The sequence below is a fragment of the Martes martes genome (assembly GCF_963455335.1).
Source record: "Martes martes genome assembly, chromosome: 5".
NCBI classification, from domain to species: domain Eukaryota; kingdom Metazoa; phylum Chordata; class Mammalia; order Carnivora; family Mustelidae; genus Martes; species Martes martes.
In genome coordinates, this window is record NC_137892.1 from 63,524,398 (window position 1) to 63,541,829 (window position 17,432).

A 17,432-nucleotide genomic window follows, 5' to 3' on the forward strand; every position below is an offset into this window, starting at 1 on the left:
GTAAAACAGTGCTGCCCTTGTGCCCTTTCTTACTGTAAGTAGGAATTGTAAGTAACAATTGTCTTAACTTTCATTCATTTCTTTGCTTTTCCTATATAATTGATTTTATTGTTGATTTTATTATTGATTTTATTGTTTCATTGTTGATGCATATGGTTCCAGTTTATTAATTTCTACTGCTGTACGAGTACCTTCTATCTGAATGTACATTCTTTCTGTTATAAATATATATGTGTAGGGGTATGTGTCTATGTGTTTAAATATCAATGTGCCAAGAAAACAAAATACTGTGAACATAGAATTCTATACCCAGTGAAAATATCTTCCAGGAATGAGGGTAAAAGAAACTTGTTTTCAGATAAAAACACTGAGAGAGTTTGTCAGCATCAGACTTGCTCTAAAGGAAAATGCTAGTGTATATAGCTTGGCACATTCAAGATATCATCCCATGGGCTTCTTGCTTCCACTGTTGCCTTGGGGAAAAGAGCTTTTAATCTATCGGTTGCTCTTCTCAAGGTAGATTACATTTTATTGCTGGCTGCTTTTAAGATTTTGTTTGTATTTGATCTTTTGGATTCAGTCTTCACATAGTCTTTGGCCTGGATATTCTACATTTTCTTACCAGCTTTCTGATGCCTTTGAATATGTTTTCAACATGGTTACTTTGTTTTTGGTGGGAGTGTCTGCTCTGAAGGGTTTAACAACTTACAGACAAAACTATCGCTAAGTATGTATATTAACTATCTGGGGGAAAAAAAAGATTCTAACAGAAGACTGGCTGTTGCCAAGAGCCAGGAAAAAGATGAGAGAGGAAGTAAGCTTTTGGGGAGCTCTGTCTGGCTCTACATAAGTGGTAAGGATACAAATTGACTGATGTGAGATCTGGTCAGTTTTCCCAGTGTATCTCTGTAATGGTTCCAGACAGATAGAGAGTCATGGAGTGCATCCAACTAGCTTTCCCATTCTCACTCTGTGGCTATCAGCTACCTTATGACTTTCATAGTTCCCAGAAGATGAAAAGATGTGTGTACCAATTTAACCATCTAGGCAGTGGTATTTCTTGCTATAAATTAATACTTTGGCCTTAGAGTGTATTCATTGGTCCCTTGTACGTTGAATCATGTGACCCCCATTCTTTTGAGTTCTGTCAGTTCTTCGGACTCTGACAAAGTTGAGCAAGAAAGCTGAGGACCAAATCCTAGACCACGTAGACTCTCCAAAGGTAATGACCTTGGAACCCCTCACTGGCAGCCAGCTGGTCTTTCTATCTGATATCTTCATTTTATTTCATTTAAGTGCCGTTTGAGGGTCGCCTGGGTGACTCAGTTGGTTAGACGTCATAATCCCTTGATCCTGGAATCAAGCCCCAGTTGGACTCCCTGCTCAGTGGGGAGTCTGCTTCTCCCTCTCCCTCCCCCTCTACCCCTCCCCACTGCCTCTCTCCTTCCCCCACCCCTCAGCTCATGCTCTGTCTCTTGCTTTCTGTCTCTCAAATAAATAAAATCTTTCAAAAATTAAAAAAAATAAGTGCAATTTGATTAAGGATAACACTTGTTATGATGGGCACTGGGTGTTATATGTAAATGATGAATCACTAAATAAATGCATACATACATACCTACATACAATTTTAAGTGCAATTTGAATAAGCTGTTGAAATATTCTCTCAGTTGTTATTTTTGTCTCTCACATCCAAACACACCCTTCTATACATTTTGATGCTGGTCTAGAATGATAAGAATGCTATTTCTATGTTGTCAGGGAGCCTGTAATGCTAGAGGAAGAAGAAGGAACTGGAGCCTTCCTCTGCTTCCTGAATGTTGCCTGTTTCTGTGAGCATCACCTTAGCACCACTTCTTTATCCCAACATGCCTTCCCATAAGCAGCTTAATCCAGCCTGTTGTTCCCAGTGTTGCAGAACCAAATGCATTCTGCTGTCTCAGAGATACCTGTGTAGGCTGCCTGGTGCCCTCACTTCAGAGGTCACCTTCCTCCTCTGAGTTCCTAATTTTTACTAATTCCAATTTCTTTCCTTTGTTCCCCAGTTCTAGGGGTGGGAAGTGCTCTTGTAGTTGCTCCCTCTGTGACACTTCTTCTTGCTCTTTCATTTACTTAGTTAACAACTTTATACCTAGATAGCAATTATATTTTCTCTATTCTAGTAACTGGTATGGTTTCTGTCTCTTGACTGTAACTTGAATGATACAGATATGTGTATGAGCTGCAATTTTCCTGCCCTTTCTTTTATTGAAATTGGCAAGAAGATATTTACTCATGTCTAAGAATCTGTATATGATTTGCAAAAAACAAAAACAAGATGAGCGCATATCAAACAATTTGTCAAAAGAGGAAGAAAACTAGAAGAAATAAATGAACAATATATTTAGTGGCACATTTTGTAGCTGTTTGATTTTTCTCCCATTCTCCATAACTGAGCAGTTGCTCAAAGTGCTCTTATATCTTTTTCTTAGTTCTGGATGCCAATAAATCCCAAAATAACACCATTACAGTAAAACAAGCTGCATAGCCCAAAGATGGATTTACTGGAATGATGTCAAATGATTGTGTCCATAGTATTGAGTGCTTATTTTAGGACTTTCTTACAGCTGACATGTCAAAAGGTTATTATTTTTGCCTTGAGGAGAGACTTGAAGGATAATCTAGAGGAAAAGAGCATGGCTCAACAATTGCTTACTTCTGGGAGGGTCATGGGGCTGCCTGAAGGGCAAAGGAAGAACAACTCAGGGACATGTTTTGAATAGTTTATAGCCAAAATTGCCTCCAAAAGAAGAAATAGTTTTGCTGGTATTTCAAAGAAGTAAGCCAGTCCTGAGGCTTAAACTAAAACTGGGATTTAAAAATTGTGGCTTTGTGTAATTATTCTGGCTTAGAATGTTGAATATTGCTCAGGAACATACATGCTTTGGATCTGTTTAGGATGTCCCAGTTTGAGGGGTGCCTGGGTAGCTCAGTCAGTTAAGCATCCAACTCTTTTGGGGGAAAGGGTTTCCTTTTTTAATTTAAATTCAATTAATTAACATATAGCATATTATTAGTTTCAGAGGTAGAGTTGAGTGATTCATCAGTTGCATAGAACACTCAATGCTCATTCCATCAAACGTCCCCCTTAATGCCCATCACCTAGTTATCTCGCCCATCCCCTCTCCCCTCCTGCCACCCTCAGTTTGTTTCCCAAGATAAGAATCTCTTATGGTTTGTCTCCCTCTCTTATTTCATCTTGTTTTATTTTTCCCAGGTTTGTTTATTTTATTTTTTATTTTTATTTGTTTATTTATTTTTTAAAAGATTTTATTTATTTATTTGAGAGAGAGACAGTGAGAGAGAGGATGAGCGAGGAGAAGGTGAGAGGGAGAAGCAGACTCCCCGTGGAGTTGGGAGCCCCATGCGGGACTCGATCCCAGGACTCCGGGATCATGACCTGAGCCGAAGGCAGTCACTTAACCACTGAGCCACCCAGGTGCCCTAGGTTTGTTTATTTTACTAGCCAGAATCATGCTGTATATATTGTTCTTTGATGTGCTTGTTGGTGATGTTCTCAGCCTAGCACACTCCTTTTATCCATTATATATTCCATAGAATTAGTGTCATTGTTTGGGTTGCTTCATTCTGCTATTATAGTTATGCCCACTTTTGTGCATGAACTTGAGCACAGGGGCTGGAATTTGAGGGGAAGAGTGCTAGTTTGAGCCCTTAGCAATCTGAGGTGAAGGCATATTGACTCGGCATTGAGCAGGTGGCAGGCCGTGCATGCTGATTTGGGCAGGAGGTTGGCAGGACTGTGAATATGGGACCCACAGGCTGATGGCATCATGTGTGACAAGGATGTGGTAGATTTTGCTTTTTGTTTTTCTGGGACACTCTATCTCTTCTTCTATCTTAAGTGAAAGCCTTGCTGAATAGAGTATTCTTGGCTGTAGATTTTTTCCTTTTAGCAGTTGGAATTTATCATGCTGTTCCCTTCTGGCCTACCGAGTTTCTACTGAAAAACCCAGTGATAGCCATATGGGGTTTCCCTTGTATGTCACTGCTTTCCTTTCTTTTGCTGCTTTTAAAATTCTCTCTTCATCACTACTTTTGTACATCTTATTTACTTTGAGTCTTGGAGCAGACCTCTTTGGGTTGGTTTTCTTGGGGGCTTTCTCTGCCTTCTGGATCAGGATTTCTCTTTCTTCCCCCAGATTCAAGAAGTTTTCAGCAATTATTTCTTCAGACAAGTCTTCTGCCCCCTTTTCTCACTCTTCTCCTTCTGAGATCCCTATCATGTGACTGTGTCGCTGAGTTCCCTGGGTCTATTCTCATTTTGCATATTTTTCCCCTCATCTGCTCACAAGATTACTTTCCATGACTCTGTCTTCCAGGTGGTTGATCCATTCTTCTACTTCCTCTTGTTTGCTATGTATTCCAGGTGGTCTACTTTTATTTCTATTCAGTGAGTCCAATAGCTCTAATTGGGTTTTTTGTTTTTTTTTTTAATGTCTGTTGTCTCCTGGGGTGGGGGTGGGGGAGTCTCATGGAGGTTCTGCACTCCTTTCTCAATTCTAGTGAGCATCTTTATGAGCATTACTTTAAATTCACTATCAGACATATTACTCATCTCCATTTTGTTTAGGTCTCTGGATGGGATTTTGTTCTGCTCTTTCACTTGGGACATATTCCTCTGTCTCTTCATTCTGTCCATTGCTGTGTCTGTTTCTCTGTGTTAGGAAAGTCAGCTGCATCTCCTGCCCTTGGAAGTAGTGGCTTTATGAAGAAGAGGTCCCACAGTGCAGTGTCTCCTGTTCCCCAGAACCTGGTACTTCAGGAAGAAGTAACTCATTTCAAATGTAATTAAAGTGAAAGGATAGAGTAAGTTATACTGTACAAACACTATCAAAAGAAAGAGGGAACGAATATACTAATATAAGACAAAGCACAGTTCAGAGCACAGAAAATTGCCAAGGATAAAGGGAGACATTGCAGGTTAATAAAAGAGTTAATATACCAAAAAGAGGTAACAGTCTTAAATGTGAATGCACCTAACAACAGAGCTTCATAACTACCATACAATAATGGTAGAAGACTATAACACTCTTCTCTTTGTAATAAATAGAACTAATAGGAAGAAATTCGACAAGGGTATAAAAAAATGCCCAATACCATCAAGTCACTGGATCTAATTGACAGTTATAGAATATGCCATTCCATGATACAAGAATACACATTCTTTGTTTTTGTTTTTTTATTTTGTTTTGTTTTGTTTTTAGAGAGGGGGTAGGGCAGAGGGAGAGGGAGAGAGAGAAACTCCTAAATAGTCTCCACATCCAGCATGGAGCCCAATGCAGTGCTGGATCTTACAACCCTGAGATTATGACCTGAGCCCAAATCAAGAGTCAGACGCTCTGACTACTAAGCATATTGAGTCTACTGAGCCACCCAGGCACTCCAAATATACAATTCTTTGTAAGTGCAAAAGGAACTTTCACCAAGATAGACCATACTCTGGGCTATGAAATATACCTTAACACATTTAAAAACATTGGAATTTATACTAAGTGTGTTTTCTGTTATAAGAGAATTAAATTAGAAACCAGTAACAGAAAGATAATCTGGAAAATCCCCAAATAACACATTTCTAAATAATCCACAGGTCGAAGAGGAAATCTCAAGGGAAATTGGAAAATGTTGCTCTGAGTAAAAATAAAAATGGAACAAAATTTGTGAGCTACAGTTAAATTAGTGTTTAGATGGAAATTTGTAGCACTTATAAATGCTCATATTAGAAAATGCTTATATTAAAGGTGATGTATGGAATTGTTGAATCACTATATTGTACACCTGAAACTAACATTACAGTGTATATTAGCTAACTGGGATTTAAATAAAAACTTAAAAAAATAAAATTAATCTTTTTCCTAAAAAATGCTAATAGAAAAAAATGTTAATATACTTATATTAAAAATGCTCATATTAGAAACAAAAGGAAAGTTTCAAAACAATAATCTGACCTTCCCCCTTATAAAACCAAGAAGATTAAATTAAACAAAAAGCAATCAGAATAAAAAGCTTCTAAGATAAATAAGTGAGTTTAGCAGTTTCCCAGCATATAAAGCCAATATGTAAAGATAAGAACAGAACTCAGTGATATTAAAAATAGAAAAAAAATGATAGAGAAAAATCAATGAAGCCAAATGCCAGCTCTTTGAAAGGAATGAAAAATTGATAAACATATAGCCAGACCGGTGAGGTATAAAAAGAGAAAAGATATTGAAAACACATATTCAAACAAATACTTGTACATGAATATTTATATCTGTATTATTCATAATAGCCAAAAAGAGAAACAACTGTAATATTCATTAGCTGATGAGTGGATAAACAAAATATGGCACATTTATACAGTGGAATATTTTTCAGCCTTAAAAAGGAATGAAATACTAATATATAGTACAACGTGGATGAGCCTTGAACCATTATGCCAAGAGAAAGAAGTCATATTCAAAAGGTCATATATTTTATGATTCCACTGAAAAACACAGACTACCAAAATGCAAGAATTTGGTAATGTGAATAGTCCTATACCTAGTAAAGAAATTGAATTTATAGTTAAAAATCTTCCAACAACAACAACAAAATTCTAGGCTCAGATGGTTTCACTGGTGAATTCTACCAAACACTTAAAGAGAAAAATTTCTACCTAATTTTAATTCCATTCCTACTTATTTTTTCCTGGAACATAGGAGAAGGTGGAAAAGCTATTTTAATGGGGCCAGAATTACCCCATTATCTAAAGCAGAAAAAGATAAGAAAGGAAAGCTACAGACAAATATCCCTCAACACCATGTTAGAAAATAAGATCTAGGAATATGTAAAAAAGATAATACATCATGACCAAGTGATATTCATTCCAGGACTGCAAGGCTGATTCAACTTATAATTTCAACTTATTAGTTGAAAATCAATCATTGTAATTCACCATATTAACAGACTAAAGTAGGAAATCCACACTATCATCTCAATAGATGCAAAAAATGAAAAAGAATTTGACAAAATTGAACATCCATTAATGAGCAAAACTCTCAGAAAACTAGGAGTAGGAAGGAATTTCTTGAACTTGATAAAGAGCATCTGCAAAATAACTACATCTTGCTTAATGGTTAAAAAAGAAAACCTGAATGGTAAGATAAAAAATAAGGGCAGGATGTAGAAAAGAAGATAGAAACTGTCTCTATTGGCAAAGGACATGATTGTTCATGTAGGAAAATTCATGGAATCTAAAAAACAAAACAAAACAAAACAAAAGGTTCCAGAACTAATAAATGATTTTAGCAATATTACAGGATACAAAAACAATATATAAAAATTCAGGTGGTTTTTATATATTTGCCAGTAAACAATTCAAAATTGGAATTTTTAAAATTTATGAGAGCACACACAGAAAAGGAACTATTTTGTAAATACTACAAAATACATGCAGAATCTATATACTAAAAACTATAAAATACAAATGAAAGAAGTCAAGGGAGATATATGTTGTATCCATGAATTCTAAGGCTCCATATTGTTAACTTGTCAATTTCCCTCAAATTGATCTATAGATTTTATGTGATCCCAATCAAATTCCCAGCAGGAATTTTTGTAGATAACAGCAAGCAGATTCTGAATTTAGATGTAAAAGCCAGTGAATTCAAAGGGCCAAAAAATTTTTGAAAAAGAACAACAAAAGACTCATACTATCTGATATCAAGACTTACTACAAAGTTGCAATAATCAAGAAAGTGTGGTGATTGGTAAAGGCCTGTGATTACAAGGCATGCACATTGCCTCCAACCTACATATCTCTCTTTCCCAAGTATACACTGAAACAAGTGGAATCAGGGATATTTTGTATTCCAAAGCAGGCCTGTGACAGAGACTTCTACTTATCCTCAAATATTTCTTCTTCCTTCTTTTTTAGTAATAGAATCCTTGACTTTTAATGGGACACAATGGACACAAGGCAGCCCAACTGGAGGCTGTATTTTTCCTCCTCTCTTGTAAGTAGGTGTGGCCGTATAACTAAATTCCAGCCAATGGGGATGTGATCAGAAGCATTTTCAAGTATCTTCCAGTTTGTGCCCTTACATGGAAAGTGAGGCTGGAATGTGAGCCATCTGGGAACATGCAGGAGAGGGCAGCATCCTAGAGCATGCATGGAACAACTCAGAGGGATCTAGGCTTCTGGAACCTAATAGAGCAAAGTAAACCTACCGTTTATTTTATTTATGCCAGTGTTATTTAATCTGTTAAACAATTAGAACAACATCCTAGAGTCTGATGCTTAACCAACTGAGCCACCCAGATGCACCGTGGAATATTTTAAATGTATTCATTTCAAGGATATTTTGATATTGCAAATTATCAATAATAGATTTGACTTGTGAGGATTCCTTTCACTTACTGTTTGCAGAAAATCAGTCCTATGATATTCATATCTCAATTTAAACCTTCACTTATAGATAAGTAGTGGTTTCTATGAGAATTCTTTGCAAGTTCATTGAAAAAAATAAACTTGCTCCACCATTTATTTTTATTATCATAAATTATTATTTTAAAGATTTATTATTTTACTAAATAACATCAATTCTGGATAATTTTTTCTTTGCCTACATGAGCAAGGATAATTATAATAGTTACCATTTATTGAGTACTTACAATGTGCCAGGCATTGTACTAGATCCTTTATATATGTAGTCTTAAATAATTTTCACAACAACCGCAACCCCATGTGACAGATATTTTAAAGATTTTTTATTTATTTGAGACAGAGAGCAAAGTGAGCAAAGGAGAGCATGAGTGGTGGTAGGGTGGGCAGAGGGAGAGGAAGAAGGCTCCTGCTGAGCAGAGGGCCCGATGCGGGGCTCGATCCCAGGACCCTGGGATTATAACCTGAGCTGAAGGCAGATGTTTAACTGACTGAGCCACCCAGGCACCTGTTGTGTGACAGATATTTCATCTCCACACTATAGTTGAGGAAATGAAGTCTCAGAATTAGTTACTGACATTTATCCAGTAAGAATGTATCTTAGCCAAGTTCTAAATCCTTGATTTTAATCATTTCAGGATCTTCACTGCATGGCTGAATGCCAAAACATTTGAGTAAAAAGTGGGGGGAAAATCAGTTACTTGGTGTCATATAGACTTTCATTTGTTGTGCTGAGTTCAACTGTATTGAATTCCATTATTTGGATTTCTTATGTGGAAAGCTCTAAAGTTTCCAAATCATTTGGAAGCATGTAACTCTTTTAGGAAAAGAATTCTTAAGAATCTCAATTATATGATTAAATGGCAATCACACCCACACATCATGTACAAAAAATATGGTAATAAGGGAAGAGAAATAATTGTGGTTATAATTAAATAACAACATAATAATTAAATATTAGAGTAGTAATGTTAGAATTGGGAGTTGTAGAAGTTTGAATGAAATTTCTATCTTCAATTAAGAAGTAATATCTTTATGTTACTTTAAAATATTGGGGGGAAAAACCTATTTCAAAAAGTCTGCCTTCCTCTTGCCAGACTACCCTGCAGAATCCTAGTAAGCTTTAACAGATTTTTTTTTTTAAAGTTAGGTTTATAAACTAAGAAGAATTCTTTAAGCCTTACATAGTTTACTACAATAAGAAAAACTCTGTTGGAAGATATTTTTTAAAAAGTAAATAAGTTAAATTTAAAAACCTCTATGAATGAATCTTTGTGAACCAGTATTTAGAGTATTCTTTTGGTAATGTAAAAACTGTAATCTGTTGTCCAAAATCCTTATCTTTTTTGTGTTACATTTCCTATTGCTATCAAAAAAGAATACATAATGACAACTGAAAATGTTTCACACCTAAGGAAGAGATCTTATTGAAAAGAATAAAGAGTCATAGATAGGATAAAAATAAAGCAATCATAAATATTTTGTGGTAGTTTCAAATAGAACAGTCATAGAGCTCATGATAAACACATAAAAAGACTTTACCCATAGCGTGAAATCCAAAAACACCTTTCAGGTCTCTCTTGATTGACCCTGAATAAAAGTCTTACTTCAGGTGACAAAAAAAGGTCCATTAATGTTGCTCATGCATTTCAACATAAAAATGGAATGGAATCATTGACTACAGGTAGAAATGTGCAAAACTACTCAAGATAAATATGCTGCTTTGAGGCTACACATTCACTCCACTTTTGTCTGCCAGCTTGATTTTTGAATTGGGCACTCATGGATAAAAGGTATGTGATCTGAAAAAATAGTGTGTGTCTTTTAAAAGTCAGTGTCATGTAATGTCATTCCTTTTGGCAAAATTTATGTTACACGGTATTAGACTATGGCTAGCTAATGTAACATGATGCATTAAAAACTGCACATCATGATTGCAATATGTGTCAGAACAATGAATTGTTATATCAGATACCTGTTCAGCTGTAAATAGGGCCCTCTCTAAGTCACTGACAAAAGGATTATATTCTCTCGATGCCTGTGGAGAATTTTTATTGTCTAAAACATGTAGCCATCCAACATTCATACTCTGTGACCTGTGGCCATTTAAGTTACATGTTTACTACATGTATACAATGAGAACACAACACATTATGGAAGCCACAGTTGGAGATATTTTTGTTTTCATAGGCATATTCCAAATATCCAATGGTTATATCTTCCCCTCTCCCCAGCAGAGACATATCCATGGAATTCTAATGGATTTTGTATTAGTTAGAAAGTCCTTTGGACTGCTAGTAAGAGAAAACCCATAAAGAATAGCATAAATACATAAGGATTTGTTTTTATCACCTGAGTAGCAATGTACGGCTGCTGGTTTTGGTTTTGATTTTGGTTCTGAGACAGTAGCTTGGTGATGTCAGGATGGTGTCTCTGAAAATTTTATCTTTCCCTTATGATTGAAAGATGGATGTTTTAATTTCAGTTACTCCATCTACTTTTTTAAAAAAGATTTATTTATTTATTTATTTGACGGGGTGGGGGGAGAGAGAGAGAGCAATCACAAGTAAGCTGAGAGGCGGGAGGCAGGGGGCAGGGGGAAGTAGGCTCTTGACTAGCAGAGAGCCTGATGCAGGAATTGATCCCAGAACCCTGAAATCTTGACCTGAGCCGAAGAGATAGGCTTAACCCACTGAGCCACCCAGGCACCCCTCCATCTACTTTCATCTACTTTCATGAATAGGGCAGATCCCTGTCTTTACTGCTCTTATCAAGATATCCAAATCAATTCCAGCAACTACCTACATGTCCCACTTATATGTAATTGTCCAGAACTGTGTACCTGGAGTCCTCTAGTCACAAGGGAAGTTGAGAAAATAGGCCTTGCAATGGAGCAGGCAAGGAAGAAGGGTTTGGGGAATGAACGTTGGGTAGACCAGTTAGTAGTGTCTATTATAGATGCTACTAATAATTTATAAATAGAGCAGGAAGTACAGTATGGGGAAGGCTTTAAAAAGTGATGAATTCATATGGTAAAAAATTTACTATTGACTTGTACTTCGCACCACACACAAATGAATTCTAGTGGAATGTGGGTGTAAATGTGTGAAAGATAAAAAAAATCACCTATAATAAAAGACAAGATAGGGGCGCTTGGGTGGCTCAGTGGGTTAAGCCTCTGCCTTCGGCTCAGGTCAAGATCTCAGGGTCCTGGGATCAAGCCCTGCACCGGGCTCTCTGCTTGGCAGGGAGCCTGCTTCCTCCTCTCCCTCTGCCTGCCTCTCTGCCTGCTTGTGATCTCTCTCTGTGTCAAATAAATAAATAAAATCTTAAAGAAAAAGAAAAAAAAGACAAGATAATATCTTTATGACCTTGTATGTAGGCAAAGATTTCTTAAATAGGGTATGAAGAACACACACCATAAAGGGAAAAATGTCATAACTGGATTGCTAAAATCAAAATCTGAAATTGAGAACTTCTGTTCATCCAATATGCCACCCAAACGGTGAAAAAGCAAGCCAAGAATTGTGTTGTTTCTGGTTTTTTGCTATTATAAATAATCGTACCTGAGCATTCTTGTGCATATCTTTTAGAAAGCATATGCGAGCATTTGTATTGATATTTGCCGAAGAATTTGTGGTCATGGGTCATGTATATGTTCACCATATGACACTCTGTCAGATCATCTTGGGTAGGGCCCAATGCATGGTGAGCTGCAACCAGACCTTCCTCCATGAATTCCTAAGAAGTCATGTGTTCAGCCAGAAGTGATACATCTAATGCCCTGGCCAACCCTCTTGGATTAGTAGAAACACTGGGAAAGAAAGGAAGACTGGGTCACAGGTGACATCAGTTGACAATTGGTATATTAGTTTCCCACTGCTGCTGTGACAATTACCAAAAACGTAATGGCTTAAGAAAACACCCCTAGGGAATGCCCTAAGTTCCAAACACATTCTTCCCTACATCTCCTATGAAGTCATAACCCTAGATCCTCATGGTATTTGGGATCAATTTCCACTACCAGTAGAGTAAGTTCTTTCTTTTGGTGGGGAGAGGGACCTAGTAGTCCACTGACATAAGGAGCCCAAAGCAATAGTATAGTAGTATCCAATAGTAGCCATAGCTTCAAATTCAGTAGAATTTTTACTATTTCCTATAGTGGAAGCATTCTCCATGGAATCAAGAACTTTAATAGAGCCTAAGATGATATGGACAATAAGAACAAATACCACAAGCAGTTTACTGCATGTGATGGTAAAAGGTAGCTATCCTATTTCCATCAGTTGGTTTCTTGGTTCCATTCTATGTATTCTATGTATTGAGGTAGAGTATATCAGCTATTCAGTGCATATGTCATATCCTGGGGAATGAAGCCCCAACCAATTTGTAACATTAGCTGAGTCTTTAGCAGGTTATTCTATCTTTCTGTTAAACTGGTTGCTTCTAGGTGATGAATCATATGGTAAGATCAGAGGATTCTGTGGTCCCATTATTATACTTCTTTTAATCTCAGGCAATGTTGAGGGTGATACTCTGTCAATAAGCAAATCCCTGTCTGGAGTAAATGTCAATTCTGGTAAGGATAGATCACTGTCTATGTCAGTTTAGATCCTTTAAGAAGAAGAAACCAAGATAGGATTAGACATGCAAGGATCTATTGAAGGAAACACGTGTGAAGGACATGAGCTGGGAGAAGCTTCAGACTGCAATACAGATCTGGTCTGACACCTGTGAAAAGGAAGGAATGAAAGTTTGGGTAGAAAGAGCTTTAGACTTCAGCGAAGTTCTTGTGAAGTCCTCCCAGGCTGATGGGGCGTTCCTGAGCAAAGGTTTCCCATTAGAGGAATCCCACCTCGGACAGGAATCATCTAGCTCTGATACCACTGCTGTGCTTAGTAACTGGCTGGGAGAGAAGCATGTCCTTGGAGTAAATACATGGATCCAAAGGTGTAGAAGCTCAAGCCTGACAGTTAACTATGCTTCACACTGAAGTTTCTCTTAAAGGTAGACCTGAACACTGTACTCTCATGGTTGCCACACTGTACATTCCAGGGAGAAACGGGTCTTATGTAATCAAGCTTTCAACCAGATAGTCTTCTCCTGGAATGGCGCCATATCAAGGGCTCAGTATTGGTCTCTACTGCTGGTAGGTTAGACGTTCACCAATGGCAGCAGCTAGGTCAGCCTCTGGGAAAAGGAGTCTGTGCATAGTCTCTGTATTAGTTATCTGTTGCTGCATAACAAAGTACCTCAAAAGTTATCTCACCCTCAATATAAAGCCACTGACCAAGTGCTCCGTTAGCCACTTTGCAGCAGGAAGATTTCTCTTTCCAAGTGTCCTTTAGGGCAACCTCTAACTGGGCTATCATGCAGCAGCAGTACCTATAGAGTTAACATCTACTTATTGTACTGACCCATCTGTGGATGAGGTCCATATTTCCTTTCTCCATCACAAAACTTTGGTTGAAGGGAGCACCCAGGGAAGCCATAGAGTTGAAGGAGATGTATTGGTAAAACTAACAGAACTAGAGGTCCTAGGAATTCACAGGTAACTTCTGGATCTGCCCAGGCTCAATCCGAGATGTACCATTTTTGCACAATGGATTACTATTATGCCCACCCATAATGAATCCAATAACACTCCTCTGATAATTGGTGGCTTCGTCCCTTTAATTTCTTGGTGGCACATTATTAATTGTAAGTCTCTCCTAGGGCCCACAGTGTTTCTGGGTTGTCTTTCAAAACGTGAGTATTTCTCTGCCACAACAGGCATGACCTATATGCCTTTCTGCTCTTCGGGTTTACCAGAGACTCCACACAGTATCCTTAGCCATGAGATGCGTCAGCATCATTGAATCTCCTGGTTTGTGTGCCGCAAATAGTAGGGGAGCTTGTCCTGCAGCCCAAACTAGATGCAGAACCCCACTCTTGCTCTGTGCCGCACTCAAAGCCGCTGTGTTCTGCTTCACCTGATTAATCTGCCAGAATAGTATTCCCAAGTGCAGCATACTACTACCCCACTTACTTGGAAAGTGATTCCAAGGCCAGGAGTGAGGAATGGATAAAAGAAACTGGGAAAGAGGAAAAGAAAATGCAAGTGTGGTTTATTGAGTTTGTCAGTTGCTACAGGTGACTGGTATTTGATTCCATGGGATCAACTGAAGAGATTTATGAAATATGTCTACTGTGTGGAGAGCTAAAAAGGGGGAGCATTTGATCTATAGGCCGCTGAAGTACTGGGTTGTACACACATGTGTACTGAGAAGTTTCCCATGTGTGTCTCCCTTGTCTGCGGGGCTCTGGCCTAGGCCTGAAGCAAGGTGCTTCCAGATTGCAGTCCTGCAATGCTGGTCAAAGCCTGAGTGTGGCTGGATGCCACCGTAGTAGCTCCAGTTAGAAGGAGGACCAAGAGAATTTGAAAAAAATGTACAAGTAGCAGAGAAGAAAGTGGATCTTCTAGATCTCTTTAGAAGAGATGCAATTCCTAATGATGAAGGAAACATTTCAAATCTTACCAGCACCCAGACGTAATTATCAGAGGCACTTCACAAAAATGTACTTCTATCAGGAGTACTTCCTTTATTTAAATGATCTCTCTAGGGATGTATTCTCCAGTTGGCCACTTGGTTCTACTCAACAGAAGTATAGCATCAGAGCAACTGCATGTTAGGCCTGTAAGTCTCACTGAGTGCAGGTTGTCTCAGAGTTCAAGGAAGGTAAAGACATGACCAGTCTTTGGTTTGTGTCAAAATTAGAAATCTATCTCAGTCCCATATTCGACTTTTCTTTAACTCAGAAAATACTTACTATGCATCTCCTAAGAACTAGGCATTGAGCTTGGTGTTGAGGAGACTAAGATGAATGTATGTGGCCTCTCTTGAGAAGCTTGTAGTCAATTGGGAGAGAATGGCATGGAGGGATGGTGAGACTGAGTTTGTAGCTCTGCAAACATATGGGGAAAACAACTAGTTATTTGTGAGGGAATCTGCAGTGTTCTTTAGTAAAATATTACCACAACCCTCCAAAATCAGCAACGCAAGAATTGCCACTCAGAGAGGTGATAACTACACTTTCCTCTTCTTGCTCTCACAGATTCCTCCAGTTTGGGGGGGATCTCCTCAACCCTCAGTCTCAAATATTGATAAATGTATCCCTTACAGAGTCTCCTATGGATTCATTCCTATAGTTCACCTAAGACCCAGGCTGGAATATTTTAAAACAGCTCAATTAAGGTTTAGGGGTAGCAGAACAAAAGGATGCCAAACAGTGAGAAATGTACAGTTTGTACATATACATAAAGAAATGTATCTACATATACATAAAGAAATAGTTTGTATTTATTTTTTTTCCTTCCTTTTTTAAAAAAGTAGCCCAGCTTGGAACCTAGCATGGGGTTTGAATCACGACCCTGAGATCAAGACATGAGCTGAGATCAAGAGTTGGATGCCCAACTGACTGAGCCATTCAGGTGCCCCATTTTGTACATTTCTATATTCATATGAATGTGCATCCTACTGGGTTCTTAGTTTCCTGTTTAGGACCTCTTTCCCAGATTACTTAATTATTTAATGAACCCTTTGTATGGGGCTTACTAAGTACCAGCACTACCCTAAACACTTTACAAATGTTAACTTATTTTAAGCTTTATAACAAACTGATGAGGTGGGTATTATTATCACCCACATTTTAAAGAGGAAAAAACTGGGGCATAGAGAGGTTAGTAACTTGTCCAATTTTACACAGTAAGAAGCAGAGCTATGATGTGACCTTAGGTAGTCAGGGCCACATTTCATGTTCTTAACCACTACTGTAAACTCCTGACATTAGGGACAATTTCACCTGATTCCTTATCCTTAAGGGTGGGGCCAAACTCCATGATCTTAACCCATAGCCTCAAGTGTACAATATAATATAGACAGACACAGATAAACACACACTGTCCTTAAGGGCCTGGGCATGGACCTGGGTATACACAGCAACAGCAGCAGCTGCCTTTGGGTTATAGTAATTACTGGTTTACAGTAAAGTCACAGATACAAAATCATTAAAATAAAGAAAAGAAAGTACAAAAGGGTAGAGATGGAATTGGGGTTGGAAAAGACAGTGTTTACATCAGAAAACCTAGACTAAGGGAAACTCCTGCAAATCAGCATGCAACTTAGCTCTGAAGTTCTGGAAATCAAGGCAAAAAGACTATGAAAAGTACATGGCTTTTATTGCCTAACTGAAGGAAGATCCTTGACAGTTCCAGACCCCATAGTTGCACAATCTTTTGGTTTGTGGGTTTGGCTGCTGTTGTTTCTTTGCCTTAAAGGGGTTCCCAGTAACTTAATATTAATGATTGACTAGATTTCTAACCATAGCATTTTGCTGGTTTAAGTCTGCTGTTTTTTGGTTTTATTTTGGAATCCCACCCCTGCCCTCCCACCAGTAGGTCATAAATTTGCTGTGTCACTTGAAATTGTGTTTCAGTGTGCCACCAGTCGGTTAACATTATTTATTGAACTTCAGATCTGCTGTGTATGGAACCTGGGTCTTGAAGGACTTTCAAACAATGATTTTTAAAAGAAATATACTAAAAATAAAATTCAATATTGGTTGATTCAAAAGCATGCAGGCAGCATTGAATAGGGAGAGATCAGTCATGGTAGACTTTCTCCAGAAGGTGGGTTTTGATCCTGGATTTAAAGTAAAGATCTTGCACTAGCAGGGGTGGGAGAGTGTTCCAGAGCTAGCCATGAATGAGGAAATCAAGTGTAGGGAATGGAAAAGACAATCAGGTAGGGTAGATGTCTTTGAAGGATGATACCAAGAAATAAGAAAACAAAGGAGGCTCTGCCCTGCACCCTTTGGGGGACTTCATCAGGAAGAGGCTGTGTGGAGGTGCACTTCTTTATGCAACAGACATGTTGTTTGAAATTATAAAACGAGTCAAAAGTGGAGTATCTACTGCGCATCAGGCACTGAG

General features: G+C 38.1%; 1 pseudogene across 1 annotated transcript in view; it reads right to left on the minus strand.

Moving 5' to 3' along the window:
- The window catches only part of LOC308342884 (large ribosomal subunit protein uL23-like), a 1,151,147-nt pseudogene that overhangs the window by 1,126,695 nt on the left and 7,020 nt on the right, over positions 1-17,432 (minus strand). The gene's annotated exons all lie outside the window — the stretch shown is intronic.